Genomic DNA, 10,478 nt, shown 5'->3' on the forward strand with positions numbered 1-10,478 from the left:
AAAAACGCACAATCTCTGAGGATGCCTGCCATAGATGTGGGCAAAACGTTAGGAGATAATGCTTCTGGAACATGGCCATACAGCCCAGAAAACTCACAGCAACCCATTCAAGTGCCAGTTAACACCTCCCAAACATAGAATGCCCCCAGGCAACAAAGCCAACAGATATCCTCACTGATTGACTTTGCAACTGCAAGGCTACTCAATGTTAATTAAGCTTGCTAATTGCAACATTCCTGCTTCAAACAGACAAGGGTTCTTTCTCCCAACCTGGACATTCCATATATATATATATATATATATATATATATATGTATATATATGTATATATACACACACACACACACACACACACACACACTTCACTTGCCTCATTTCTTGTCCCAGCATATATCATGTACTAAGGCGACCAAGGCTGTTTCAGTTCCATGTCCCCGCCTAAAACCAGACTGTGCCGGATCTAGATAACCGGTGTCTTCCAAGAACACCTGGAGTTGTGAGGCCACCATACATTCCATAACTTTACCCAAATAGGGAAGATTGGAATCTAGCCGATAGTTGACGACTTGAGTGGGGTCCAGTAATGGTTTCTTCAACAGTGGTTTTATGACCGCCACCTTAACTCACTCTGCCAAAACCCCTCTGGCTTCTTTTATCAGCCAGGATGTTCAGGGGTCTAGGATGCATGGGGTTGGCCTCGCTTCTCCAAAGATCTTGTCCACATCATCAAATGGAACCAATTGAAATGAATCAATCAAAACTGGACAAGCAGGTGCTCGTATTACATCCTCAGAAACTGCAGTTAACGTGGTGTAAAAATTGGAACAGATCAGAGTGACTTTGTTCTCAAAGAACCAAGCAAATGTTTCACAGTGAGCTGCCGAGTAGTCAGGGATTCCATTCTGAGGTGGATTTAACAGCCCTCTGACAACTCAGAACAGCTCAGCTGGATGGTTCCTTGCAGATGCAATATTGTGCTGGGGCTGATCCGCTACATTTTCAACGCCACATGTACTCTAGTCTCCTCTTTTTTTGCTTCATTGCTGCCAGGTCCTCATTGAACCAAAGGGCTGGTTTAGCTCGGTTACTCGAGAGGGGGCGTTCTGGAGCGATCATGTTTACTACACTAGTCACCTCCCTATTCCAGAGAGGGACTAGAGCATCAACAGGATCACCTACCGAGGAGGTAGGAACATCTCCCAGAGCTGCCAGAAATCCACTGGGATCCATAAGTCTCCTGGGTTGGACCATTTTAATGGGTCCACCACTGCTGCGGAAGTTAGGGGCCACAGCAAGTCTAGACCTGATCAGATAGTGATCAGTCTGCTACCTTCTTCCCATGCCTGACAGAAAACCAGATCTAATGTCTGCCCAGCACTGTGGGTGGGACTAGTTGGGACGGGCCCATGGTTGTCATGGTGGCCATGAAGTCCTGAGTCACACCTGACAGATGGTCTCAGCATGAACATTGAAGTTCCCCAGTGCTAAAGGCCTTTAGACTCCAATGTCAGGCCTGAGACCACTCCAGCTAGCTCAGGTAGGGAGAATGTAGTGCAGCGGGGTGGTTGGTACACTAGCAAAATCACTATTCTGTCCTGGTCACCTACCCTCAGGCAGACACATTCAAAAGTGGTTGACTGCGGGATGGGGCACCTGGTCAGGGAGACAGAATCCCTATAGTCTACTGCAGCTCCACTTCCCCGTCCTCCAGGTCTCAACTGGTGCTGTATGGAATAGCCTGGTGGACAGAGCTGGGAGAGATTAGGTGCCTCAGCTTATATTTGGGTCGGCTTATTCTTGGGTATATACAGTATCATGCCCAAGTCCTCTGCAAAACTTGAAACTCGCATGATTTCCCTTCCTCCATATACTCATTCAATGTAACTAAATGTGAAAATGTGATGTTGTGGGCTTCGTATGAGGTATTAGTACTGATAATTCTTGGGAAAATATAACATCCTTTACTATGGTAATTTGCCCTCTTGTAGTAGCTAGAAATAGCAATATTTAATATTTATATAGTGCTGCCAAGCATCCAAAAGGGCTTTATGTTCAAGGTCTCGTCAGTCTTTACAACAATTCTCTTTGGTACAATGTATTATTGTTTGTACTGTGTAAATGTGCTATGATGTTGAGGAACCCAACCACAGCTATGCCAAGATTTGAAACCAAGATTGTGTGGTTCTTTGCTCAGTTCCTTACAACGCGATTGACAATCTTAAATAATTCTACTTAGAAGAAAACCATGCTTACTTCAATTGAGCTTACTTGCAAATATATTCCTATAATAAGTGTCAGAGTGTTTGAGAGAGAGTTGTGAATAATAAAGAAGAAAATATTTATTGTTAAAGATCTGGCACTACACCACAACTAAAAATAATTTATATATATATTATTTTTGGAATAAATATGTATAGCTGCTTATTTTGGCAGCAGAAACTTTTACAATGCTCCCTTTTTGAACATGTGCCTTGTGTACATCATATTTCTTTTACTACTTTAGCAGAACCGCTTCATTGCTTTTGTATGCCAAAACTAATCTAAACAGTCATAATAATATAACATTTCCATCATAGGTCACTTCTGATATTTTTTTAAAGCATACATTATTTCCCTCATTTGTCACAATCTGTAGATATCAGCTGGCAGAAAGGTCAAAATCCAGCAAAATATTCATTTAAAAATAATTTATTATATCCATTTTCAGCAGACTATGTGCAGGAAACATTCTTTATTATACTTCTTAGTTGCTCAGCTGTGATATATAGAGTTGAAACATTTAAAACAATTTAAACAGACCATCGAACTATGCTACCAAAAATTTTAAAAAATCAAATACAGTTGGCTTTCCACATTTACAACTTAACTTATGTGGATCTAATCATTCGCAGATGTTGCACATAGAATTATGGTGGAGGACCTAGAGATTCCTATAGACATGTCCTCTCAAGTAAAAATATGGGATTTTTATTTATGTTTTTTTCCCATTTTCACAGCAGTCTAGAACCCACTAAGCCAGGTCTGACAGTATTGAAATGGCTAAAATGATAGATATGAAGAAATCAAGAGGTAGGTATTTGGAAGGACACATTTTAGCACAACCTTTGTGTACAAAATCCACTTGATCTGATGCTTTCATCACACCGTGTCCCTGAAAACTTGTGCTAGAAATTATTTTTTCCAATTTTCCTGGATTCATTATGTCCTTTTAATGCTTAAACATGCTACCATGGCTTTCCCTTTAAATATTAAGACAACAGAAACATTTTTGCCTAGCACTGGAAAAACAAAACTGAAATCATCAAATGAGCTCCTCTTGGAAGTCTGTTCCATTTTTGGAGAGTGGGGTAGATTAACTTTTGAATAATATCTACTTTCTCATGACCCTCCAAAACTTTGAGAGGTCAAACCGAGAATGGGTTGCATTGTGGAGCTTAGCATTTAGAGGGTGACACTTTGAACAATAACAAAAAAAAGAAAGATATTATTGAAGTGTTAATGATGTGCTATCTCTTATTTGGCTCTCAAACGTATTTATAAATAGGTTCCTTGAAAGAACATAAATTCAGAGATGTTTACAGTACTACAGTACAGTACAGTACAATAGAGTAATGTTATTATAAAGTTGGAAGAGACTACATGGACCATCTAGTCCAACCCCCTGCTGTGAAGGAAAAGCACAATCAAAGCACCCCCAATAAATGGCCATCCAGCCTCTGTTTAAAAGCCTCCAAAGAAGAAGCTTCCACCACACTCAGAGGCAGTGAGTTCCACTGCTGAAAAACTTCCTAATGTTTGGGTGGAATGTCATTTCCTGTAATTTGAACCCATTGCTTGAAATCATTGGTTTTTAACCTGTGGGTCAAAGGCCACCAGTGGGCCGCAAGGACAAAAATCTGTTCCACAAGCCTCCATCCTCTTTATTTTTTTTTTAATGTTCTGCCCCTTTTGTGCTGCCTGCCACTCCTTCCCTGTCGCTGACCATGGCATATGTTCTGTATCAGAAACTACAGCTGGCATGGTCTATCCAATGCAATTTTCTAAATCAGCACCACAAAATGAATCTAAAGTTGACCAAAACCTGATCTGCAGCCCTTTTGGTACTAATGTTGGAGAGTGGTCCCTGTTCAAATAGTCCCTGATCAAGTAGTCCCTAGTCAAAAAAGGTTGCTCTAAATCCTAGTCTCGCTCTCCAGGGCAGTAGAAAACAAGTCTGCTCCTTCTTCCTTATGGCATCCTTTCAAATATTTATACATGGCTACCATGTCTCCTCTCAACTTTTTCTTCTACAAGCTAAACATACCCAACTTGTGCTGTCGCACACTGGGCCTGAAATAATGTCTGTTTACAGGACGTGCCTTCTGTATGCCAAACGGGACGCCGGGGTGCCTCAGCTGAAGGGCCCCTTAGATTTCCCAACACAAAGTTCTATTGAGGCTCAAAATAAGTTCAACAAAGTTCTTTATTTGGGCTTAAATCTTTAAACAAATGAATTAAATGCTTTATAGCCTTGGGAAACGGGTAGCTTCCTCAATCTGCTATCAAGGGCAGGCAACTGGTGGTAAACTGTTCCTTTCTTCCTTAGGGAAATCTTCTGACCCCTCTCTGGGCAATCTTTCTTTACCTTGTTGGCATGAGGCCCCTACTCCCGGCTCCAAGCTGCTTTATGGATAGCCTGAGTGGTCCCTTACCAGACAATGATTGCTGTAGATCTGCCAAACCGAAAGTGTCCTTTAGTTTTACTCCACGAAGGCTGTAGGAACTGTCCTGTTGCCCCAGCAAAGGCTGGCTGTTTTCCCCCAGCAAAAGCTGTGGAACTATCCTTTTACTCCCCCAGCAGAGCTGTGAGAAGTGAAGCCTTTGTGCAGGTGGGAAAGAGAATCCCACACGTCCTGCTGTTAGGCTTCAAACAGTGAGACTGACCAAAAGTCCTCCTTTGCCTTCAAAACCCTGGGAAAAGGGGTGAATCTAAAGATTCTAACGATGATTGCCAAGTTGTTGGCTCTATGATTGCAACCTGAGGGAAACTACCTTATTGCAAAATGCATGGCTTAAATAGATTCATGCAAACTAGCAGTGCAAGAAAAGGAATTAAAATCTCCTGGTCCTGCCGTGCCAGTACACAGCTCATTAAGTCATTCCTCATAGGGTATGGTCCCAGGCCTTTGACCATTTTAGTTATCCTCCTCTGGACACCTTCCAGCTTTTCAATATCCCTCTTGAACTGTGTTGCCCAGAATTGGGTACACTGTTCCAGGTGAGGTCTAACCAAAGCAGACTAGAAAGGCGCCATGACATTCCTTAGTGTAGACCCTATACTCCTTTTGATGCAGCCCAAAATACCATTGGCTTTTTAAGCTGTTGCATCACATTCTTGGCTCATGTTCAACTTGTTGTCCACTAAGACTCCAAGATCTTTTTCACATGGACTGTTGTCAAGCCAGGCATCACTCATTCTGTATCTTTACATTTCATTTTTTCTGCCAAAGTGTAACAGCTTACATTTGACCTTGTTGAAATTGATTTTGTTAATTTTGCCCCAGCTTTATAATCTGTTAAGATTGTTTTGAATGCTGATCCTGTCCTCTGAAGTATTAGCCATCCCTCCCAATTTGGTGTCATCTGCAAACTTGATTATCATACGCTCTAAACCTTCATCCAAGTCATGAATAAAGATGTTGAATAGTACTGGGCCCAGAACTGAACCCTGCGGCACTCCACTAGTCACTTCTTTCCAAGATGAAGGGGAACCATTGGTGAACATTCTTTGGGGTCGGTCACTTAACCAATTACAGATCTACCTAATAGTAGCATTTCCTAGTCCACATTTGACTAGTTTGTGGTGAAACTTCAGTTCAGTAAACATGAGGGCAACAGTCTAGCTTAAGGGGTACACATGTGGCACATGGAGTTCTAACTTTCAGTAAAGGATAATGCTAAGGGGACTCGGGAACTGTGGATACTTGTGAGTTGTCACTGTGGCCTCAATTTGTTTGTTGGTATGGTGAGTTTTATATCTGCATAGTTATGTCAAACTGAGCCTAATTTATTTCTTTTTCATGATACAGCTGAGCTGCCCTGTGTGTTCTCACAATCTACATTAGTTGGGATGTGTCAACTTAAGAAAATTTTAAAGTAATGGAGGCCATTCCACATCCATCTGGTGTCTCTGTAAGTTTATTTTCTGCCGTAAATGAATGGGTGCAATGCTATATATCTAAACATCAATGTTGTAAAATATCTATCTATTCTTTTCAGCATACAGGTGGAAAGATGTCACCTTTTAATAAACTACTGATGAGTACTCGTGATATAATTACATTGGGTGTGGTGCACGAGTCTGAATAGCAGAGATCAAAAGAAGATGAAATTTGCATTTACTGCCTGCCTTTGAAAATGTCAACACACATCTTTTATGAAGCAAATTTGAGAAGTGAATCGTGTATACATATTTCAGATGTACCTTTTCAACCACCAGGTAGGTCCTTAGATCAAAGAGGCTAAACTGGTGGGAAAGGTCAAGTTATAGAAATAAATAAAAATATGCTGCTTATGCCTTTCAGAATGACAAACTTTCCCAATACTGATTCATTCATGGGACATAGGAAGCTGGCTTAAACCAGCATTCTGGAGTAAGATATCTATACAATTAACAATGACTGGCAGTACCTCTCCTTCTGGTCCCTCCATATACCTGATTAATTAGATGGGAGTGCTCAAAAATCTATGTACACAATGTATGCTTCATAATTAATGGGTCAAGAAGTAGAAAAACAGCCTTGGAAGCTATGTGTGGTCTCACAGATGCACTCTGTCTACCTGTGCTCTAGATCCTGAAAGTCACCCCATTGCTTAGGTCTTGCAACTCAGGGCTGTGGCTTCCTTGATTGCCAAAATCCACCAATAATGTGGTCTTCCTTTGCTCTTTATCACAGCAGGTTAATCACCAGCTGCAGCTGCAGTAAACCTTGCCAACTTTTTTTTTGTTGTGTCAGGAGCGACTTGAGAAACTGCAAGTCACTTCTGGTATGAGAGAATTGGCCATCTGCAAGGACGTTGCCCAGGGGACGCCTGGATGATTTGATGTTTTTATCATCCTTGTGGGAGGCTTCTCTCGTGTCCCCGTATGAGGAGCTGGAGTTGATAGAGGGAGCTAATCCGCCTCTACCCAGATTCGAACCTGCGACCTGTCGGTCTTCAGTCCGGCTGGCACAGGGGTTTAACCACTGTGCCACAGGGGGCTCCATCTTGCCAACTAAAAGGTGGACAGTTTGAAGCTGGGTCAGGATGAGCTCCTGACCTTCAGACCAGCTCCCCTCCCACCTAGTGGATCGAAAACAGCAATGTTAGTATATGAATGGGAACTGCATTAAGCAGAGAAGTATTTTAAGCACGGTGTTTCAGAGGAAAGTTTACGAACAAAGGTAGCTCTTTGGCAAGGAAATGGAGTGACAGCACCCCCCTGTGGCTGGAATCGAGCACAGCCTCCAAAATATGCCAAATGATGTGAAAAAGCCTAAATATACATCTATCTGTTTTCTGTCTTGTCATTGTATAATCAGCGTTGAATGTGTTCTGTGATCAGCTCTGAGTCCCCTTCAAGGTGAGAAACGTGTAATATAAGTAGTACTGTAAATAAATAAATAAATAAATTCTACTGCCTTCCACTTTAGCAAGCAATTTTTTTTTTTACAAAATTGTATCTTCTCATGATATGTCCAAGGGATGGCAAGTATTCACACTTGAAAGGCTGAGTCCAAAAACCCATCCTCTGTTCTCTTTCCATCGTTAAGCAAAGATCTTTCAGTTTACTCAGGGCTTTGAATTCAACTGTCTGTTGCAGGTGGTCTTTTAACTGGGGTGTGGTATATTTGTATTATTATCACCACCACCACCATTATTATTATATTAAATACCTATTAGAAATTGTTTTATGTTAATGTTTAATGTGTGTGTGTGTGTGTGTGTGTGTGTTCCCTCAAGGCATCTATCAACTTATGGCTATCCCCAAATTTTCATAAGGTTTTGAAAGGCAAGGAATACTCAGATATGGTTTTCAAAGTTCCCTCCTCTAAAATCTAGCCTGCAGCATTTAATATTCACAGGTAATCTCCCACCGAGGTAATTACCAGGGCTGGCCCTAGCTTAGTTTCCAAGATCACATAAATAAGCAACAACAGGGTTAGCGCGCATGCCACAGTTGTGCAACCGATTAAGCTCACAAGTCTAAAGTTTGTGAGTTCTTGCACAATGCTTGGGCTACACTAGGAACTACTTTTGTGCATCCTTTTAGAAAACACAGTTGCTTGCATATCATGTTTTATTTAGCATCAGGTTCTGGCCATGCTAATAAAAGCTTAGTGGTCTTTTGTTGTAATTAGCCCTTGTGAATCAGGATGGGGTGTTATTTGCAATAACGTCAAAGGATGGCATTAATCTATGACACAGAGAGAGGAAACAAGAACATTTGTTACAGCTTTACACAAGTTGCCATAGGTAAACGGTGTTATCTATCAGTGCTGAGTTTATACTTTGCTCAAGAGAGCTTCAAGGACTTCAGGGGCCAAACACATGGGCCAGTCAGGCTACATATTGCATATACTCAACATTTTCCCCCATAACTTATCTATAAATAATTTGGTTGCAGTTTATTCATTTAATTCTGCTGGTGGATGCACTTTGAGGTGGAATGGGGATATTGCTGGCATGTTAGTCCATTTTATCCTTACAGTTTTTAAAAAGTATCTGGATAAAATACTAGTACACACAATTGCCTTTCACAATTAGAGCCTTTTTGCAACATGAGGAATAGTTTATTCCCCATGTTGCCAAGTGCTGAGCTAGTTGGGCAAATAACAATATCATATTGAAATTAGTTGCAAATATAGGCTTGAAAAAGGCAGTTGGTGCTTATTTTGGTGCAGGGCATTTCCATTTAGCATCCTGAAAACCTCCTGTGGGTTGACCTGTACAGGCATACCTCAGTTAACAAATCTTCTGAGTCAAGCTCCTTTTTACAAAGGCTTTTAAAAACAAGCCCAGATCTTTTTTCTCCTTGTCCTCTGACTAACTGGATGTTTTTAGTAGTATCTGCCCTGAAAGGGTAATGGATGGCCACTTGTACTTTGATTGTGCTTTTCCCGAATGGCAGGGGGTTGGACTGGATGAACCATGTGGTCTCTTCCAACTCTATGATTCTATGAAGGAGAAACATAGATTTTTGGTACTGAGTTGCAACAAAGTGCCTGCAATAAGCAATGCATTTAACAAAAGTTCATCTGGGAAACAATGAGATTGTATTCCAGTTGAATCTTCTGTATGTGCCTGTTCCAACAAGCAAAGTAAACAGCAGTTGCCTCCAGACTTCTCCATTAAGCATTTATGAAAAACAAAACACAGAGAAAAATAGTGGTAGATATTAAACCTCTCCTTAGTCATCAAAATTGACTAAATGTAAAAAAAAGAAAAGTGGAGTGTTGTTAATAAGAGATCATCCTGAAAGCATTTTGGGAGATATTACTCCAAGTATCTTCTAAAATATTGTAGAAGGATATTATACAAAGGTGTACCTCAGTTGGTTATTTCATGTGACCCGGGCATATTCTTAGTATTAAAGAAAAAAGTCTTAACTGTTCAACTCCTCTCCTTCTCCTCATCCTCTTTGTCCTCATCCTTGTTGTTGTCATCGTCATTCTCCTCCTCCTCGTCTTCTGTGGTACAGGAACTCATCCTTATTCTTCAGATGATTTCTGAACTTAATCTGAGATGTTTGTGCATTCACTTAAAGTCCTATATGGCTTCGGACAAAGACTGAAAAGTGAACACCTGTTCCAATGACATCAGCCTGGCCAATTAAAATGATGATGTTCTGACGCCTTTTTTTATTGTGAAGATAAGACAGATGACAATATAGAGATGGGTTTTGTCATCTGCATCATTCCTTCTGCATGGAAATTTGCTAGGTACTTGACTTGTTATGTCTTAGGTAACTGGAAATACTTACTTGTTTTTCCGGACCTTTAAAAAGTTCCGGACCCTCTTCATAGTTATTCCATTTAATATGATGTATTCCATCTTGGAACAGGCAATGATATAAAATTAATAAATAAAACAAGTCATAAAAATAAATATTAAAAACCTAAGAGACACTTCAAAGTTTCAGCATTTTCTACACAGAAAGAATCTCCAGGGGGAAAATATGTAAATTGTATATAAAGGTTCACATGTGCAGAAACGTACACCCAAAAAATAATAAGTGTTTCATATGGAGAAAATGCATATGATTTGCACTGGCCATAAATACACTGTTTGTGGTTTCTAAGTAACAAATGGGGTTGAAAGAAGTATGTCTGGCTTTATACCACAAACAGGGGAGAATGAATTTGTGCTCTCAGTCCTCTTTTTTCTAAAAACAAACCAAAACCCCAAAAAGTAAAAAAAGAAAAAGAACCCCCTATAAAAGTCTCATGCCGAGCTTT

This window comes from Anolis sagrei, chromosome 2, assembly GCF_037176765.1.
Source record: "Anolis sagrei isolate rAnoSag1 chromosome 2, rAnoSag1.mat, whole genome shotgun sequence".
Taxonomy (NCBI): domain Eukaryota; kingdom Metazoa; phylum Chordata; class Lepidosauria; order Squamata; family Dactyloidae; genus Anolis; species Anolis sagrei.